At 42.1% G+C, this 21,327-nt stretch overlaps 2 protein-coding genes across 4 annotated transcripts in view; both read right to left on the reverse strand.

The window, feature by feature from the left end:
* sephs1 (selenophosphate synthetase 1) overlaps window positions 1-16,203 on the reverse strand; it is a 162,189-nt gene extending 145,986 nt beyond the window's left edge. The window contains exon 1 of the mRNA XM_052060291.1: window positions 16,192-16,203. The gene's annotated coding sequence lies outside the window, so the exon portion shown is untranslated. The remainder of the gene's footprint in view (window positions 1-16,191) is intronic.
* wwox (WW domain containing oxidoreductase) overlaps window positions 1-21,327 on the reverse strand; it is a 172,285-nt gene that overhangs the window by 11,446 nt on the left and 139,512 nt on the right. The window lies entirely within an intron of this gene.

Raw genomic sequence — 21,327 nt, forward strand, 5'->3', positions numbered from 1 at the left:
AAAGGCAGAGAATGTCCACAACTAAGTTTCAGTAAGAGTCTATGTTCACCTGTGGGTATTGTTCAGGCCCTGTTTTGATGGATTGCTGCCCCATGTGTGTTGAATAGCAATTGTTTGCCGGTTTATCACTACTGCAGCATCTTTATCATTTTCGTTAAAAAGTCGGTTGGGGTGGGCTCCAATTCATGTGCGACCCAGATGAAAACTTACCACGTTCCACTTCAGAAGAAACATTTTTTGTGTGGTGTCAGTGTCTAATAATAACACCTGTATTGAAAGACACAATGGAAACAGTTGTGTATATATAAATTGACTTGTGTATGAGGGCCTACGCCAAAGTGTAACTGTGTGACCCCGTCTCGCCGCTTCTGACCGGAAGAATGCGCTCCTGCATAAATTAACAGTGATGCGCCGCGATGTAATTATGCCGCTGTCAGGTCGGCCTCTATGCTCAAATTCATTTTAATAAAGTCGGTCTCCAAGGTTACCAACCACAGGGGGTCCAGGAAGAGGATGGGGGTGGGGAGGTGGGGGGGTCACCTTTGGTGTCAGCCCCTATGGAGCCCACTCATAGAAAAGGAAAACAGTGGCACAAGCACGTCACAACAGTAAAAGCTGCATCTTACGCATATAAGAGCATTTAAGCCTTACATAGTGTTCAATTGTACCAATAGAGTAGAATAACTTAAACATTTTGTAGCCGCAACATGTTACAAACAAGTTGGGACAGGTGGCAAAAAAAAAAGACTGAGTAAGTTCAGGAATGCTCATCAAAAACACGTTTGGAACATCCAGCAGCTGAACAGGCTAACTGGGAACAGGTACTGTAGGTGCCATGATTGGCTATAAAAGGAGCTTCCCTGAATTTCGCAACCATTCACAAGCAAACGTGGAGAAGTTCACCTCTTTTTGAACAACAGCATGAGAAAATAGTCCAACGATTTAAGGACAATTTTCTTCATGGAACAATTGCAAGGAATTGAGGGATTTCAGTACAGTTCGGTTGTGTTGAACTTTTAAGTACAATACGGTTGCATTTAATCTTTTTGAACTGTGTGTTTTCATCCATTTAGGTAAAATGTTAGAAAGGTTAGTTAAGTAACAGTGCTGCCCCATATACTGCGTCGGCCTCACAGTGCGAAGGTGCAGGGTCGGATTTCGGCTCCGGCCTTCCTGTTTGGGGTTTGCATGTTCTCGCCGTAGTTGTGTGGTTTTTCTCAGGGTACTCCGGTTTCCTCCCACATTCCCAAAACATGCATGGCAGGTTAATGGAACACTGTAAATTGTCCCAAGGTGTGAGTGTGGATGGTTGTTCATCTATTTATGCCTTGATTTATTCATTCATTCATTCATTCATCTTCCTAACCGCTTGATCCTCACAAGGGTCGCGGGGGGTGCTGGAGCCCATCCCAGCTGTCTCCGGGCAGTAGGCGGGGGACACCCTGAATCGGTTGCCAGCCAATCGCAGGGCACACAGAGACGAACAACCATTCGTACTCACACTCACACCTAGGGACAATTTAGAGTGTTCAATCAGCCTGCCATGCATATTTTTGGAATGTGGGAGGAAACCGGAGCACCCGGAGAAAACCCACGCAGGCCCGGGGAGAACATGCAAACTCCACACAGGGAGCCGGAGCTGCAATCGAACCCGGTACCTCTGCACTGTGAAGCCGACGTGCTAACCACTGGACTACCGGGCCGCTTGCCTTGATTTAACGCACATGAATATATTTTACCTGGATTAGCCCCACTTTACAACATTTTTCTAGCACCTGTACAGAAGAATGACTAGTTAAAATATTGTAAAAATATTTCCTTTTTTTGCGTGTGTTTTGGGTCATCTAAGGGAAAGTCATCACATGTATGCGTAAAATACCAAAAATTAGGGTACCTTTATTGCTGTCGAAGGTCCAAATGGATCACATATCTGACCCCAGTCGTATGTCATGGAAAATAAAAAGAGTGTAAATGGACAAAGTAGGAGGACACAAGGTACCAGAAGAGCATACAAAGGAAGTGGGGGAGGGGGAGGTGGTGTCTCTCTTGGGCAGATGGTGGTCTGTATTCTCATTTGTCCTGCTTCAGTATGTGAGTGTACTAAACATTCACCTCCAGGGCAGTGCTGCTGCAACGCAACATGCTTGCCATTAGCGCACATTGCTGAGATGTTAGCATGCAGCTCAGGAAGACAAATCCTGGACACTCGGAGTGGGCGGGACCGGCAAGGTCGGTCGTCTCTCCTGGCCCAAAAAAACTATCGAGAAGCACTGACTTAAATTCAGAATCTAAATTGTGGCATTTGTCCCATAAATCGTTTACATTTACTCCCAATACTTTATTCACTAGTGATTGTGGATGTAAACATTTAGTCCAATCAGATCTCAACCTGTCAATCTAATTTGCTTCGAGACAATGTAAGTCAAACTCTATTAGCAATGGTCGACAGCATTTTATCAGTCACTGATTGGCTTGTCACAGCAAAACGCAAGACGCAAAACATGTCTGTAGTGATCTGCAGACAGGAATAAGATTTAATGACCAGCTTTTCTGGTGAGTTATAATTTTTTTAATTAATATTTTGGGGGGGGTGCTCTACAAAAGTGGAGGTTGATATGTTTTGAACGACTCCATTTTGACTAGCCTATTTTACGATACAAAAATTAATTACTCTTTACAAATCTTTGTACATTCCATACAAAATCCAACTAAAACACATTCTGTTAGTAGCACTAACGATTTGTTTATGGGGAAAAAACAGACAAGTTAATATTTAATTTGTTTTGTAATTTGTTTGTTTTACCATCAGCATATTATGTTTGGCACAGGTTTCCATTCAAACAGATTTTGTGTTGTGACGAATGGGAGCGTTTGGTCTCCTCCCCCAACAAATAAATAAATAAGCAGTACTTTATTTTTGTACGGTCTTACTGTTTTATATGCAGATATTAAATAAAAGAAAGATTTTACTGCATGTATCACTTGCACAAAGGCTCCACCCGCTATATCCAGGAAGTTGTGTGCGTGTGTGTGTGTGTGTGTGTGTGTGTGTGTGTGTGTGTGTGTGTGTGTGTGTGTGTGTGTATGTGTGTGTGTGTTCGCGTTTGCAGCAGTATGGGCTTGTGTGACTTTCAGTCAGCAGGCATTGTTAGCTGCAGGCACCGGTAATTTATGGTTGAAGTGGCCTGATAGTCTGATACGATCGATTGCACTAGTGACTTCTCCTAGTTGAACCAAAAAAATAAAATAATAATAAAATACACTATAATAAAGTAACATTTTACCCAGAGCAGTGAGACAACTTACTAATCTTCGTGTCGTTGGTTTCAAAATTCCAAACAATGAGTGTGACATGAAATCTACCCAATGCAGATGAGACGCGGAAGAAGTGTGTCGAGTTTAAGTTCAAGCCATCATCTCCCTCGCTCTCTCTCGAAAATTCCCTCAGACGGTCCATCCATCTAAAGGAACATTTAGTTAATTGAATGATTAATAAATTCAGCTCCGTCACACTATTTCACCGCACCGCTGGCTTTGGATAGAAATGTCTGTCAAACAGTAGACATCATATATCAACATGTTGGGAATGTGGGGTCTTAAAAGCAATAGTAAGAGCTAATAGAGCCTTGTTTCCTCAGACAGTAGATGACCAAATGGATCAAAGTTCATTCATATTAACCTTTTCATGCATCCTGTAACCAGATAACATGATAAGGTGTCCACTGTAGTAACCACTGCCCCTGAAAGGGTTAAATCCATGACTGACTAAGTTAAAAGTTAAAAGTAAGGTACCCTTTTGCCAGCAGTGTTAGAGCATTTTGACTGATCTGTCAAGACCCACTTGAATATTGCGTTGCACGACAATCGAAGAACCAAATATTTGTTTGTTTTTTTGTTTGTTAATTGAACATAAAACATATACAGTAATAATTTGACAGAAAATAAGGTAGATAAAAAAGTAAAAAGAAAGAAATCAGTCTTCATTCAACACAGTTATTATGTTCAAGGGAGTAGGATGAAGTAAAAAAATTATCTAGTCCTACCCCGTTATGTGTTTATATCTACTAAATCATTTTTATATCAATCAGAAAATAAAAAGAAGAAGTCTCCATTAAGGCTCATACTTTACCCTTAACCGTGATATTTTTACAACTTTTGGTTTGTATCAGGATTATATACATCCTCACCCTGGCACTCTTGTGTCAATGTTCTCTTGTATTCATAATGGATATTTCAATACCTTTCTCTATTTATCAACTTAGTTCTGATTTATCATTATATTTAATGTTTAGAATTTATCATTTTAACTCTGATTGATGTAGGTTGTTTGTGCTATTTTTTTGAATTTGTTTTTAAACTCAGCAAGCGATTTACTCATTTTTAGGTCCGTTTCGAGATTATTCCACAGATTAACACCTTTGCTAGATACACTTCTTTGCTTGATGTTTGTTCTTGTTTTGAGTTTTTTGAATAAGTTGGTACCTCTTAAATCATAGTTGCTTTCTCGAATTTCAAAAAACTTCTGAATGTTTTGGCAGAGCAGGTTATTGTGTGCTTTGTATATTAATTGGGAGATTTTAAAGTCAACCAGGTCATAAAATTTCATCGTATTTAATTTGATAAATAGTGGATTTGTGGGTTCCGTATATTTTGATCTATTAATAATTCGAATTGCTTTTTTTTTGTAGTTTGAGAATAGGGAGTGCGTTTGTTTTGCAGGCATTTCCCCATATTTCCACACAGTAGGTCATATATGGTAATAATAATGAAGTGTATAATGTGTACAAAGATCTCTTATTTAGCACTTCCTTGGTTTTGTAGAGGATCCCTACGGTCTTGGCTATTTTTCTTTTTACGTTATCGATATGTGGTTTCCAACATAGTTTTGAGTCTATTACTAATCCGAGAAGCTCTATCTATTTCAATTGAGTTTACCATAATTTTAGCTTGGTGTTTGATTGGTCTTGTGCCAAAAACAATTAACTTCGATTTTTTCAGGTTAAGTGACAATTTATTTCTGTCGAACCAGTTTTTTAATTTGTTTAATTCGTTTTCTACGGTTGTCAGGAGCTGTTTCAGATTTATTCCAGAACAGTAGAAAGTTGTATCATCAGCAAATAGGACACATTTAAATAGTTTTGAGACCTTGCAGGTATAATTTATATATAAGATGAATAGTTTTGGACCAAGCACTGACCCCTGAGGAACTCCGTGAGTGATTTTCAGTTGTCGTTTTTTTATTGTTGAGTTGCAACAGATATCAGTACGTGATATTTGTTTTCTAGATAACTTTTTATCCATTTATAAGCTACACCTCTAATGCCATATCTTTCTAGTTTTTTCAATAATATACCGTGATCTATTGTGTCAAAAGCTTTTTTTTTAGATCTATGAAAACCCCAACAGTAAATTCTTTGTTTTCTATATTAGTGGCTATTGCTTCCAAAAACTCCATAACTGCCATTGAGGTGGTCCATTTTTCCCTGAAGCCAATATTGATTCTCACTTAACAGCGCATGCTCTTGTATAAAGCTATCAAGTCTGCGAGAAAATAGTTTTTCTAATATTTTTGAAAATTGTGGTAGTAGTGATATTCATTCATTCATTCATCTTCCTAACCGCTTGATCCTCACTAGGGTCGCGGGGGGTGCTGGAGCCTATCCCAGCCGTCTCCGGGCAGTAGGCGGGGGACACCCTGAATCGGTTGCCAGCCAATCGCAGGGCACACATTGAGATGAGCAACCATCCACGCTCACACTCACACCTAGGGACAATTTAGAGTGTTCAATCAGCCTGCCATGCATATTTTTGGAATGTGGGAGGAAACCGGAGCACCCGGAGAAAACCCACGCAGGCCCGGGGAGAACATGCAAACCCCACACAGGGAGGCCGGAGCTGGAACCGAACCCGGTACCTCTGCACTGTGAAGCCGACGTGCTAACCACTGGACTACCGGGCCGCCTTGGTAGTAGTGATATTGGTCTATAATTTGTAAACAGATGTCTTTCTCCACTTTTATAGATTGGAATAACTTTCGCAATTTTCATTTTTGATGGAAAGATACCAGCTTTCAATGACAGGTTGCATATGTGCGTGAAAGGTCGCACTACATATTCTATAATCTGCTTGATTATTGTCATATCTATATTAAAGCAATCAGTTGAATTTTTATTTTTAAAAGTTTTTATAATATTTGATACTTCTTCTTGTTTTACAGCAGTAAGGAACATCGTGGAGGAGTTTTTTCTACAGATCTATCTATTTCAAACAAGTTTGTTGGATCAGGAATTTGTTTTGCTAGGTTACTGCCGATGTTGACAAAATACTCATTAAATTCAGTTGCTATTTCTGCAGTCTTTTCCAAAATAGTATTTTTGCCTTTGATAAAATACTCTGGATAATCCATTTTTTTAGGACTATTTCTGATTACTTGGTTAAGTATTTTCCATATTTCTTGTGTGTTACCTTTATTCTGCTCTAATAGTGCATGATAATGATCTCTTTTACTGGTTCTAATAATATTTACTAGTTTATTTTTATAGGTCTTATATTTTTTTCTGCTTCTTTAGTTCTGAATTTTAAAAGCAATTTATATATAAATATATATAAATATAAATTGTTTTTATATAAACCCCCAGGTGGCCAAGAATCACAAACCAGAAGGAGCAGCACGGTGTCCACTGAAGTGAAGCAAACAAGGTGGCATAACCTGCCTAATCCTTTATATTCTTTGTCATTGCGTCATTACTGGATAGTTATATAAAGTATAAAATCACCCAACAATATTTTCCGATTAAAAACAATTTATATAAATTGCTTTTAAAATTCAGAACTGAAGAAGCAGAAAAAAAATATAGGACCTATAAAAATAAACTAGTAAATATTATATCACCTGTTGGAGTTCACTGTCAAGATGAATAGAAAACAATGTGAATTGAATCCTACACAGCAAGCATTAAACGGCGAAGTACATTATAAAAAGAACTACGATTTGTGCATTTTAAACAACCACACAACTTGCCTCAGTAATGTACGCCAGCTATGTGCTAATACACAATGCGAAATTGGATCAACAGGCTAACGAACTGCATAGATGGTCATGGTGTCTCAAGCAACATGTAGGCAGGCAATATAGCAATACTTACAGACATATATTCTTTCTCCTCTGCAAAGACAAACTAATATTACTGCAGTTTACTGAGGAGTGATTGTCTGCATACATGATTGTATAATACTACCCCCAGGTGGCCAAGAATCACAAACCAGAAGGAGCAGCACGGTGTCCACTGAAGTGAAGCAAACAAGGTGGCATAACCTGCCTAATCCTTTATATTCTTTGTCATTGCGTCATTACTGGATAGTTATATAAAGTATAAAATCACCCAACAATGTTTTCCGATTAAAAAAATAAAATAAAATAAAAGATGATGTCGATTTGGAGTCGTTGCTGTGTTTCAAAACACCACCGTATCCCGTAAAACCCGAATCACGGATACATTTGTGATACAACGCAGGAGTGGAACACTGTATGACTTAATTTCTTTTTTGCGCTACCAAGTCCTTCAAATGACAGTACCGAAACACGCGTGCTTGGAGACAGCCACCTTACTACACCTTTCCTCCTTTAATAAAGATGAGCATTGACAGAACAAGTTGCTCTACATAAACCTTTCCTTCCCCCCTCCCACTGCCCCCAATTTCCAAATCCAGTTAGATGAGAACATCCTTGCCTTTCACCCCCCTCCACCCGTCCCTCCACCCGTCATACCTCCCGTACTGACATCAGCGACTAATCGGGAGCGTCAGGCCGAACGGGTCCCTGACGCCTGTCCGCCTTTCATCCGGCACCTTCAAACGGCATGAACACGCTTTCATAACGCCGCCTGAGTGACGGCTTTGGGCTGGAGTTTGGAGGTGGAGACGGGGGCGTGATTGGGTCAGCCACTTTGTCCTTTTTTAAACACATGAATGGAAAGTGCTGGGAAATAATAAAGTACAAATACTTGGTTCTTGGACTTACTTTAACCAATTTGTCTCATTTTCCACTGCAATTCCAGGTTTGTATTAACACACAAATGGCTGGTGAACACAAAAACACAAGGCGGCCTTTTGGATAGATAGCACCTGCATACAGGAGGAGGGGGCACACAAATAAGATAAAAGTGTGTGTGTGTGTGTGTGTGTGTGACTGTGTGTGTGGGTGGGTTGGGTGTAGCGGTTGCGTTCATAAATAGGATTGTATAGGAAGCAGGGCAAGTTAAATGGGATTGTAATGCAACAGTAAGGATGGAGAAATACGATATGAGGGTAAGAGCTGTGTTCTCACTAGTTCCACTTCCCCCACGATATACAGATTCGTTAGGACTAGCCTGCAGCATGAAGGTAAGTGTGCGTGTGTGTGTTTGTGTGTATATGTGTGTGTGGGTGTGTGTGTGTGCGTGCGCGCGTGCATTAAGTCCATTAATGTGGACGCTAATCTTGAGGCGCCAGTCTCCCCAGGCGGAGGGTGACCTCCCCCCAACCAGGGTCTGCCATGTTTGTCCTGCTTCTCGCTTTCGTCTGTGTTCAGTCCTTAGATCTCACACTACCTTTCATCATTCCCCCTAAACTTGCCTGCCATTCTGTTTCCTCTGCCAAAGAAGTGATCTTTTTAAGACATATTTTTTTAAACAATGCGATAGGCAGGTATTCTTCTATGGATGTTGTTGATAAAGCATGATGTTCAGGCCACTGACGAATACAAATCAACAAACCATGGCACAAACATGGCTGGCCATTTCGGCCATGTCGCGGTCACCCCTCTTCTTTCAATATACTGTATGCGAATACTGTAGCTTTAGTCTTGGGGTCAGCCGGCTGTGTCTTGTTCCGATACTGATTTATTTTTGTCTGTGCGAAGCTCCTGTGCATTTGCTATAAATTAGGACACCGCCACAGTGTGCAACGATAATGCATGTTTTGAAGTGCTGCAAAAACCTGTGGCAGAGATTCAGCCTCTTGTGAAATCTTGTGACAGAGACAGACACACTGCGAATGTACAGTAGAGGCAGGCACGGGTCAGTTTTTCCACTGTTGTAATGGAGACGCAACAGAGGCCAGGCCAGGCTAACCGAGGCCAGAGTGGGGTCAGGCTGTTCTGAAACCTGCATATGTAAAAGTGCCTGTTGTGTACCATGCATCAGTACACCTTTACCAGCCAAAAAAGTTACAAGAGTAGAAATCCAACAACCCAAGGTGCCAACTGTGCTTGAGCACAGTCCATACTGGCTAGTATGAATGAGTTGAGTTAACTACTTGCAAACTCACTTAATATTAAACATTTTGTGAAATATGGCCTGTGGACCCAAAACATGCTCCTGACCTGCACAGACACATAGAGGGATAAAAGAATACTGCTTGTGTGTAATCTGCATGCACAACACCTCTCGAGCAACAAAACAACAACAACGCCTTGTCATTGTTATCAGTTTAAATGTGTTGAACATTTTCTAATAGGGGCCCTGAGTTATGATGCTTTGATTTGTCTTCATAATTTACAAGATCTCTTGTGTGATTCATTGATCAATTACTCAAAGAGCTACCGTTGTCCAAACATTTATTCCACTCTTTAAGCATGCCATTTTGGATATAAATCCATCACAGGATCCTTGGAGTACGCTTTGTGTTCGCATGCGATATGTTTTAATTCAGCGTAAGCAGACAGCGCTTAGGCCTGGGCAGGTTAGTCCTATCAGCACGTGTTTATCTTAATTCCCTTCAGTATTTTTAAGTCCGCTATCCATTATCTGTCTTAGGAGGTGTGCACTGAGGCTGGGGGAGTGGAGAGACTGGGAGGGGCGGGGGGGGGGGGGGGGGAGCACGATACGCAAACACATGTGCATCGTTTCACCTATAACAATGTTAGCGTAACTACAGTATATATGCATTGCTCAGTGACTGTGACAAAGTGTTTACGTTGACATGCACGCTTTGTGGACACGATGATGCTTTGGTGGCGGCTCGACGCGACCTTGGCGCTCTGGAAGGGGCTGTAAACAGGCTAACCGAGGCGAGGCCTGCTAACATTATCACATATCATATCACAAAGTAAGCTATGCAGACATGCTTGGGATTTTTCCTTGATAAGGTTGATATAGCGATGATACCACTCTGATCATTCAGCTTGTCCATTATCTGGTCCACTCCATTCCTTGAGGCTTACTACTTTTCAGACCTGAACAATGTTTATCCAGTCAAGTAGCATCAATTGTAACTTTTTTTTCGATTAGCCAAAGATGGGTTGCAACGCTTGTTCAAGAGTAGAATATTTGTCGGGCTGAAAACCGACAAAAATGTCCTGTTTTTGCTATTCTTTTCTTCTTCTTCAAGAGTTTTCTTCCAAATACAGAGAGTTCTGATACAGTGCCCCATGGTGTACTACAACCATTGAAGTTCAAAATGACACCCAACTTCTGTAAGGTGGGTCAGATAATAGCAGTTTTCATGAAGTCTTAATTACAAGAGCTGGAAATGGATGGAAATTTGGCAGAGATAAATAAATGCAGGGAAAACCCTGCACGATGAGGTCAAAAGCATCAACATCCACCTGATATGCAAGTACTGTATTACCCCCCTTTGTGTGGAGAATGACAGGCTCTTTCGAGGCGGGTGGGTGTTTGACCCTCCTCCCTGTTTATCTTTTGGGTCACGTCCTGCTCTCTAACTCCTGACCGCTGACCTCGGACCCCGGGCCTGTCAGCCGGCAGAAAGCAGCGCTGAGCTGACAGCTCCCAAAGCCCACTGACCCTCAAAGTAAGAGAGCAGCAGCAACAGAAGAAGAGAGCGAGGGGGTTGCTTGGAGCTGTTAACATCAATTGGAAGGGCGGGGGGGGGGGGGAGAATTTACCTGCACTATCCCCCATCCCATGAAGAAAAACAAACATCAAAATGGCTCTCTGTAGAGAGGAGACCTCAGCCAAGGTTGTAAAAATCAGTTTGTGATTATTTGTCAGCCATTTCCTGGTTCACACGTTGGACAAGAGGACGGTACCATTTTTGATTGTGGAGCAGGCGAGAGGGTCTGTTTAACCAAAAGTATTTCTACCGTGATGTGAGCAAGCATGACAACCTCAACCACAACTTGACAAGAAGCTCTGTGCTTGGACAGCGGACACAATGTAGACACATACAGCTGTATCTTGTGCAATTACAGTTGGCCCCTTGAATTTTTTTTCACCTAATACCATCACTTGAAACCTTATTGCCGCATGATTGAAAGCACCACGCGCTGCCGCGGTACACAATGTGGATCAATGGATTGGTACCATGGGCAGACACAGGTGGCCTTGTTGTTTAGTCTCATACCGTAACCGGACCTCTGCTGGGTTCTCAGTGCAGTACTTAACGCACAGTGCGAAATGAAGCTAGAGACAGTCGTGCCATGCTCATGTGCACTCAGCCCCTTTGGTTGTTTGATTCAAAGTGGAGGTACTGCACTCTCGTACCGACTCCTAACTGCTCAAAACAACAATATAAAATCAATATGAAATCAAGGCTATGCAAAATTATCCATAGAGACTAGAAAGTTGCAGTTGTAAACGTGCCCGTGCATGGATAAGTGGAATACAGTCAACGCAAAAAGAGAAGGTGATGAAGTAATGTGCTTCGGTATAGTATGGGACCATACATGCGAGTCCACTATTCACCTCAAGATATTTTCAGAGGAAAGTTTACTCATTTCATTCAACAATGGGCTCCAGACACAACAATAACAGCGAAGGGAGCTAAAATGGAGTTCGGGGCTTCAATTTGTGGATAACCACATGCTCTGGGCTGCAAACACACCAGACGGGCAGGTCTTCGTGTCCAAGTTCATGCACCGCTGATCTAAGTACATAATGAAGTGTGACATATCAAGCCAAGGCGCTAATGGGCTGTGAAGTCATTACTGAACTCTACACTCTCACTCATGCGCGCGCACGCACAACTGCATTTTTACACAGTTTTTTTTTTTTTTTACCTTGACACATATTCCCAATCTTGCCAGTGGTCATTCCCACGTGTGCTCTCGTCTCATTGGAGGACAGACAGTATACAAAGGTGATGCAGACATAAAGTCAGGGGTCAAGTGGAGGTCAGGCGGCGTCTGCTCGTTTGACAGCCTTGACTGACTGTTTAATGTCACAGCAGTAACGTCGAATAGAGAACACATCTTTGCAGATTAACGAGGATGTGAGGGTGAGAGACGTTGAAGACGTCCCACAAAGATGCACGCAAGGAGATAATCTGACGTGATGGATACGATGTTGCCTGACGCGTGTCACTTCTGTATGTGTTCATGTGCCGCATACAGTGTAGTGTAAGGCCCATGGCTGTGTTCTTTCATCCAGCCTACAAACCATTGCCATTATTTTGAGCCCTGTAATATTTGCTGCATTCATTGTGATGTTTTAAACCCACTCTAATGAGAAGAAGTGCGACAGAAACTAGATGGGTGGAAACCAAGGGAAGGTCTAGTACAGGTTGGGACCCAAAATGGATTCTTGTGGGATGCCACAATGCTGTGGATTTACACATTAATTCTGGCCTCACCGAACAGGAAAGATTTGATGACATATACAAGAGTTAAACCAAAGATGTCAAAATTATGGTCTGGTGGGCATTTGTGGCCCACTATAAGTTTTTTCTTATGGCCCGCATAACATTTACTAAAAATAACATCTGACACAACATTTTAAGCGTGGGTGTTGAAAAAGTCCTTAACTATTATCACCTTTCACAGAGCTGTTTTTCGAAATAACTCAAGTCGAAATAGAAGGATAACTAAATAAATACAATACAATACAATGCATCCTGATTTATATAGCGCTTTCACAAAAGCTGCAGCTGTAACAAAGCGCTTAACAGTTAAGTTAAAGTCAAGCCATTTCAAATTAGTCGCAATACTTTGAAATGTTTCGACTTCAGTTCTCCTTCCATTTTTCTGTATTCCAAAGAAAAAGTTTGAGCACCCCTGGTTTAAGCCCTTCCACATTTGTAATGTGCACATAAAGGTTTGGTTGGTGCACAAGACAGAGAGAGAGACTGGAAGAGGGAAAAAGAGGGCAAACAAGAGACGCACTAAAAGCTTGTCAGTCCCTCTTAATTATTCTAATTGCTGAGCTTGAGCTTCCATGCGAAGGCTTGAGCATTCCCTTGGCAAAACTACACAAGCCCCCTTTAAACACACACACACACACACACACACACACACACACACACACACACACACAGACACACAGACACACACATTCAGACACATTTAACCACTGCATCGCCTTGAAACCGCTCATCCTTCCTCATTTGGTCCTCACACAAACTCCCCCCCCCCCCCCCATTCTCCATCAGCATCCCGCCTCCTACTCTTCCCATCACAGCAGACCCTTCTGCTCTGTCTCACCACAGTCACTCCTCTCCTCCACCCCGCCGCTCCTTCCAACTGGATTAAAAGTACTTTTCATTACTCGTGTGGGAGATATGGCACTTAAAAATCACCCCATTATCATTTTTCACCCGGCAAACAGTGCACACTCTCTCCCAGAGACATAATTACCACGCCCTGTCATAGCAGGGAGATGGAAGCTGCTGATTCCCAGCCTGGCCTGGTGTGTGTTTATAAGAAGCCCGCCTGCCTGCTTGCCTTATTGATATTAAAAATGCTGCATAAACGAGCGTTTAAAATGGCTGTCAGAAGAGGGGCGAGAGAAGATCCACTCCAATCACAAAGTGCAGCACACATCACTGGATCCCTTTGCCGACTTGGCACCTTCTAATGGCTTGGAATAACAGAATAGCGCCAGGCCAATCCACGCTCGGGCTGTCCTAAGCTCTGCCAGGACTACGGCAAAGGCGCTGAGTGATAGGGCTCGCTTTCACCAGTCAACACTTAACAACTAATGAATTGGAAGTCATGTGAGGAATCTGATTTATAGCTGGATGTCTGCTGCTGAAGGTGTTTCAGAAGGGATACATTTGCGCTCATGTTCAACCAATTTTGCATCGGCTTAATTTCCTGCTTTCAATCTCGTGGCAATACCCAATTTTTGTAATTTGTGGTGTGGCAATGTTTTTTGCACATACAGTATGTATCTGAGAGGTACCAGTATCGTTTTCTTGTGTGGTCTAAGTCTCATTTTGGATAAACATCTGAAACGTGTTGAGAAAGTTGAATATAACTTTGTTTTGTATGATCCCACAGGGATCTATTTTGGGTCCCCTCTGGTTTTTACTATATCTCCTACCCTAATGAGGATAATCTTTTAAATGAGAAGGATGGTCGGACATAATAAACACTGAAAGAAATCAAGGTCCTGTCTTGCACATGTGAAAAAATGTGGAGGCTGATGAACTAACTGCGCACAGCTAAGACTGCGTCAACCAAATGGGCAAAAGTGCTGAGCAGTTCAACAAGGCACTGCATTTATAATTTAACTTAATTGTGCATAATTAAAATAATAATTGACACTGACACAATTTTCAAATTGTGGGGATCAGAAAAACTTAGCTTTGCAAATCTCGATGTATCCTGACCCTGTGTTCACTTCAATACATGGTGTTTCATCAACATAATGCTTGTTTACGATATTTACTTGACATTCATCAGCAAGACATCAGTGTGGGGCTGTCCATCCCCCCTAACCCTGGAAATCCCACTTTAGGGGCCTGCTGTTGGTCTGTCACGTCTCGGAGTAGCTGTCTAACGGTTATGTCGGTGGATAATGCGGCGACAAACGTGGGACCTGCATGATTAACTGGGTGGCTGTTTGATCACATTTGACTAATTTGCTGCATAAATCTTCGGGCTGGCAGACCCTTCTAGACACCATTAGTCCTGACACGGAAACCCCTGACACGCGAACACACAAACACACACACACATACACATACACACACACACACACACACACACACACACACACACACACACACACACACACACTAATATCATTTCTTCTCTTTTGCCACTTCCTGCTTGCTTGGTTTGGGGTGGTCAGTTTTCCACACCAAGGGCTTGGCATGTTCAAAACCCCATCTGACCAGATGTAAAATGTAGTACACAGTATTGCCAATGGGAAATTGTTAATAGCAAAATCAGCCAAGTAGTTACTGTACAGAGAGCAAATTCTTTACTCACTCAATAGTTTGCAACACATTCCGTAGTGATTTTGGAGTGCTGTAAGTGGGTGATGCTGATATTGTTGTAGTTGGACATGAGGTTTGTCCACAGATCAGGAGAGTTTGGGCCCCTCGTTTACAGAAAATCACTACAGTAAATCATTTTCCAGCTGTGCAGATGTTTGATGTCTTTCATTCGCCAAACAAGAGAGGCCAAGTTGATTCCAAATAGCTTTGGAATCTGCCAAACCTTCAAAACACGTCAATGGGCAATAAGCACTACAAGATTTACCAAATGTTTTTATCTTGATGAGTGAGGGAGTATTTATTTTCAAATTATTAAATTGCAAATGTTTGCTTCAAGGACACACCTTTACTTTTCTCACAAGAGCCTCACCCCATGAAGCAAAATCTTGCCGACAACTCAGAGTGAAGGCAATTGAATTGTCATTTTGTGCGACTTTCATTTTCAAATAATGAAAGCAATAGTTTCCACTTTCACTCAAAGCAGTTTGCTTTTGTTGGATTTTCTTACTGAATAGTTTGCAATACATGCCGTGGGGTTCCTGGGTGGTGTAAGTGGGGCGACGCTTTGTGAGCTCAAGAAGGCAGGTGGACTAGATTATAATGCTAAGCAAACATGAGCGCCGAGGCCTAATTATGACACAGGGGAGGTAAAGAGAGAGATTGACTACTTTGCAGTGCCGGCGCGGATGCTGAAGGCAGCAAGAAGCAGCCGGGTCATTTGTAAACAGGTAACGAAGCAGGCCAGGTGTACGGGCATATGTAGCGATGAGGCGCGGGAAGTCAGAGGAGAGTGGGAGGAGCACAGGGAGGATCTAATTAGACTGTGCCCTGTGCCAAACTGCTAAAATGGCCAAGTGGGCACAGAGATTTATGATGGGGTTAAATTAGCTTGTCGGCAAGGGTTGCTCGTACCACCTACACCTGCTTATTGCCACAATGATGATTAGAACCGTTGAGGAAGACTAATACTTTCACTTTCACAGGTTTCATTTTAGCTGTAACCTATCATGCGATCGAGAAGCGCACCTTGACCAGCGTCAAGAGTGACATACTGTAGACGGATGTAACGGAGCTTCTGGTAAATTTTCAAACATTTTCAGAGTCCGAAATTAAAAAAAAAAAAAAAAGTAATGCAAGTGATTTAGTCTTTCTGTGCTGGCTGGTACCAAATGACTCACGGACCGGTGGCGGTCTGCGGCCCCGGGGTTGGGGACTGCTGATCTAGGCAACTGTTAGATATTTTGGTAACTTCAGTGCGGTTTAACGATGCGGCGTGATACTTAATGGGGCCAGAGAATGTGGATTGGGAACCACTGCTGTCGGCCACAACCCACAATTTGATGTTCACACATAGATTAACCAGCCAACACACAAATCGTACACGTTATATGCTGGTTGTTATGATTAGAATTTTGTGCTGATAAATCCGAGTGAGTGAGATCAGGCAATACCGATCTTTAGAGCTGCTCATTAACGGCTATTTTAACAATTGATTAATCTGCCAATTATTTTTAAATTGATTAATTCGATTTAGAAAAAAAACAAATGCCCATCCCTTTATGATACAAAGGGAACATGCAAGGCATTATTTCAAATTGACAGGGCAGAAAATGCACAGGCGTATATTATGAATCAGTCACAGGCTTGGCCTGCAATGTGCAGTGTTAAGGAAAGGGGCAGGGGACGCTACAATGCACACAGGCTGGTCTCTAGTTGGCCGTAGGCTGCAACCTACGACCTGTGGGTGATTGGCGTTTGTAATTGGCAATGAGAGGCATTGCTCGACATATATCGATCATGTACATTTTCAAGTGGTGGATCGCGATCGGTATCCTGCCTTTTCAATCAGAGCACCACTAATAATATATTGTAAGTACTCTTTATAAAACCAGTTTATTTCTTTAGATTATTGAATATTATGTATATTTACCTTTTTAACACACAAGAAAAAAGTGTGGTGGTTGTTTTGGGGCTTTGAATGGACTGCTATGTCATTTCATTTCTAAGGGGCAAAGTGATTCCATATGAGAAAATTAAGTTACGAGCTTGGTCATGGACCAAATTATACTCGTATGTCAAGTGACCACTGTATTGTTTTGTGTTTTAGGGAAACAACAAGAAAGTCAAGTGAGTGATTGGGGATGATGCTGGAGACCATTTAGCATTAATCAATGAACCTGTAGAGAGAAGGCTTCCAGAGCAAGAAGCCTTTGCCTCCATTTGCATCTGTATCCTTGATCAAATCTGCAAGGTAAACAGCTTTAAAACCAGATGGGGGATATTAAACTTGCAGATTGAGCCTGAACCCACTCCTCCCCCACACCCACCTCCGCCCCGCACCCCACCTCCATCATCCCTTCCACTACCTCTCTCCCTTCCCGGGCTTGTCTGAGGCACGGGGCTGGGCTCCAGGCCTGTGTGTTTCAAATCCATCTGCTGAGAACAAGGACGGGGCACGGCGAGGCAGCCCAGAGCAGCCATACTTTCATGGTCGGTTTCCATTTAAATATCTGACTGACAGGGAACATGGCGCCAATAAGGCGTCCCGAGAGCCTGGCGCAGGAATAGGAAATGGACAGATAAAACCTCCCTGGGGAGTCAAGGGGGGTGAGAGAAGGGCTATGCAGCCTCCAAACGCCTTTAACAGAGGGCTCTGCCTTAAGGACTGTATGAAAACATGTGTCGCGGGAAACAGGAACATGATTGATGCTACCTGACTACCTGACCATTATCATCTTGAAATATTCAACATTTTTAATTGATACATTTTTGAATGGAAACCAGATTTGTGACCTATTTTATTTTCATTGTAATTTCTGCATTTGCCACCAAATATGTGTGGATACTACAATTGAAGCCTGCAGACTCACAGTTTGGCGCAAGTGGATTTGTATATTGATATCACATATTGATATCCGTGTTCAGGATAAGCGGTGTTGAAAATGGATGAATGGATACATTTAAATGGCCATACATGAATTTCTGCTATTCGCAGAGCGGCCTGGTCTCTATTCCCCGCAAATAACGGCGGTTGACTGTATCTGTAATATTTTTCATATCTCTGATATTATTAATAAGTCAGCAAACCAGTACCTGCTGTGGCTTGTATTGTTTTCATTGTGGAGACGACTGGCATACTGAATTCCCCTTGTGGAAATGTTAATGAATGTTAATATTTGTCAACTGTGGTCATGTGAGGCCCATTGAGACTTTTCTGTGATTAAGGGCTGTATAAATAAATTGGACTTGACTTGGATGAAAAAAGTATTCACTTTCCTTCTGGTAGTTAACCTCCTATCCTACCTCCCAAAAAGCTAGCTAGCCAACATGGTAGGAAGTTAGCGAGGCAGCTAGCGACCCACCGCTGAAGTAGGCAGTCTCCCAATTCAAAGTGTTTTTATTTGCTATATAATCAAATATTGAACACATTTTGTAAGCACCGCTGTATTTTTGTCTGCATTTTCGAAAATAATTGGCCCTCAAAGCTTTCTGAGAATATGACAAAAGCAAAAAACAACAAGTGTGAAAACCAGTTTGGTCTCACAAACAGGCCGAGGAAGACAGAAAGGTAAAAGAGCAAGACAACGGTCACACACTTCAACAGTTTGTCTTTCCGAGGCTGAATTCAAGTTCTCCGTCCTCGCTCTGTGCCACCAGCCACACTGACAGGTGCAATCAGGGTCAAGCCCCCCACCTTTGTCTTTAAGGAGCTCATTTGCATCCCGCCGGCAAACAGCCAGTCAGGGCTTGTTCTGAAGGCTCGCTAATCCAATCAGATCGCTTCTCCATGAGACCGAATCGCCACAGACACCAGCATCTGCGTGAGGCTCATCACACGGCATCGCGGGGATGCTGCCGGTGATTGGTTGCGACAGAAAGTCGGAGCCAAGTCGGCTTCACCGGGCTTATCCAGACTTCAAGTTAGCCGGAGTTGACGTTCAGGAGCAGGGGAGGCTAAATCTACGCTTACTGTGTTATGACTTGTGCCCCGGGAACGCCACAAGTATATATTGGGCATGAAATCCGAATTTGAGTGGTGGGATATCATGTTTATCTACTTGCAGCATCAACTGTGTGTGGCGCATTTCTGCAAGGACCTTCTCTTTTTAATGATATTCTATATTGCTGTGACAGAACATTGCAACTCTTCTTGAAACATTTAATTTTGAATAATACTTGTAATGTAATGTATTGTTTATTTTTTAAACATTACACATATTAATTCTGATTTCAAAATGAGTACTTTTCATGAGTTTGTCCAAAAAGTGTCACATAGTTCTATGACATAGACTTTATTAGTACTTTTACAATTATACTCGTATTCAGTATTGACAGTATTTTTTTTAAATAAGAAGGTCTTCCTGGTGATAACAATACAGCCTTTATTTTTTTATACGAGTATTTAATTGAATATAATAAATTAAATATCACCAGTTGATATGGTTATGTAAGGAAAACTTTAGGGTGAGACGTCATGTGGTGGGAAGCCACTTGATATTTAGAATATTCAGAAGAATCGTAAACATCATTGCATTCTTTTTTTATATATATATATATGTATATTGTTTTACCCTGCACAATGCATACAGCTACAATAATATAACCGAGTCCTCTAATTTTCCGACCTTCCAGCCAGGTGTGCGGCACCAATTGTGTCTCCTTTTTGGCCAAATGGGATGAGACGTGACCTGCTGTCTATTCCAGCCTTACCTACAATTAAGACCTGGAGTGAAGGGTCAGGCAGTGTGCTAAGAAGGCAGGGTGTAGTGTTTGTGTGCAAGTGAATGTGTGTGTGTGTGTGTGTGTGTGTGTGTGTGTGTGTGTGTGTGTGTGTGTGTGTGTGTGTGTGTGTGTGTGTGCGTGCGTGTGTGTGTGTGTTGTGTGTAGAGCTGGATCCATACAGCCCTCCAAGCAAAGAACAGTTCCAACCAGTAGAGGCAATGGATGTACGTGTAATTGTGTGCATCTGTGTGTGTCTATACGTAGCACCTACATGTTATAAGCTTGTGGTAGCCATTGTAGGAGTCCATCGAGGGACCAAAGGCCCCCTGTTGTCTTGATTAGTCATTTATCAGGCCTGGCAGTCCAGACCGACCATAATCACTCTTCTCCACCGCTCCCCACCACCGTCCCACCCAACCAACCTTCTACTGCATCCACCCCTACCTACCCTGATGCTCAAAATCCCCCAGGTGAGGACATCCAGCTCGTCCCTGACCCACTCTTGGCTCTGTTGTTTGAAAGCAGAGGTTCCCTTTCCTCCTTCGTCAATTCTGAAATGTATTACGAGGGGTGGGAGCCCTGAAGTGGGACTCTTTGGAATTGGACCAAAATTGGGAGGTAATATGCCATTAGTCGGCATTTATAACTAGGACAGACGGAACTAACGAGAGTTTGACTTTTTCAGAGTTGTGTTGACCGCTTATTAAAGTATGTTGAAATAAAGTTACCTAAATTCTGCCTTTTTTTCTCTAAATCCTGATTTTGAACAACCCCGGTAATCCACATATACTGTACAAAGAAAGAACGTGATATTGTGGGGCTGCTTTTCAGCAAATGCGACTGGTTAACTTCACATTATCGAAGGAAGGATGAATGGGCAAATGTACTGCCACAGTCTTGACAAAAATCTGCTGCCATCCAGGGAGATGATGAAAATGAAAGGAGGGTGGACATTTAACCCTTGGGTCCTTCAAATGAAAAAAACCCTAAGTTACGTATTTTACAATTTTTGTAATGATGTATTTTGTGTTACACAAACATTCTTTTTTTTTTTAAACACTCAAAATGTTCAGAGGCATCTGTGCTATCCATACATATATAGTTTTTTTATTAGTTATTTGGGATTTTTTATTCTTTATTTTTTTGCAAAAGGAAAAAAAATTGTGTCTGGAGGTCCCAACCAAGCCCTACTAACAATCCCGACCGGCCGTGTTCATATAAAATGCATTAGTTTGAAGCCTCCTGCAAAAAGGCAAACTCATTTGCGATCCTCTGGCGCCACCTAAAAGTTGCACAATTGGAATGACCCCAACCCAACAATGTGGCATGCATACGTCTGTCCAAGCGAAAACAAAGCGATTGACGTAAAAATCGCGTGAAATGCATGTCTACACATTAGGTTTATGATGCATTCAAAAATATGATTTATAATGGGTCTCTATGGTG

The sequence above is a fragment of the Hippocampus zosterae genome, chromosome 3 (genome assembly GCF_025434085.1).
Source record: "Hippocampus zosterae strain Florida chromosome 3, ASM2543408v3, whole genome shotgun sequence".
In the NCBI taxonomy this organism is placed as follows: Eukaryota; Metazoa; Chordata; class Actinopteri; order Syngnathiformes; family Syngnathidae; genus Hippocampus; species Hippocampus zosterae.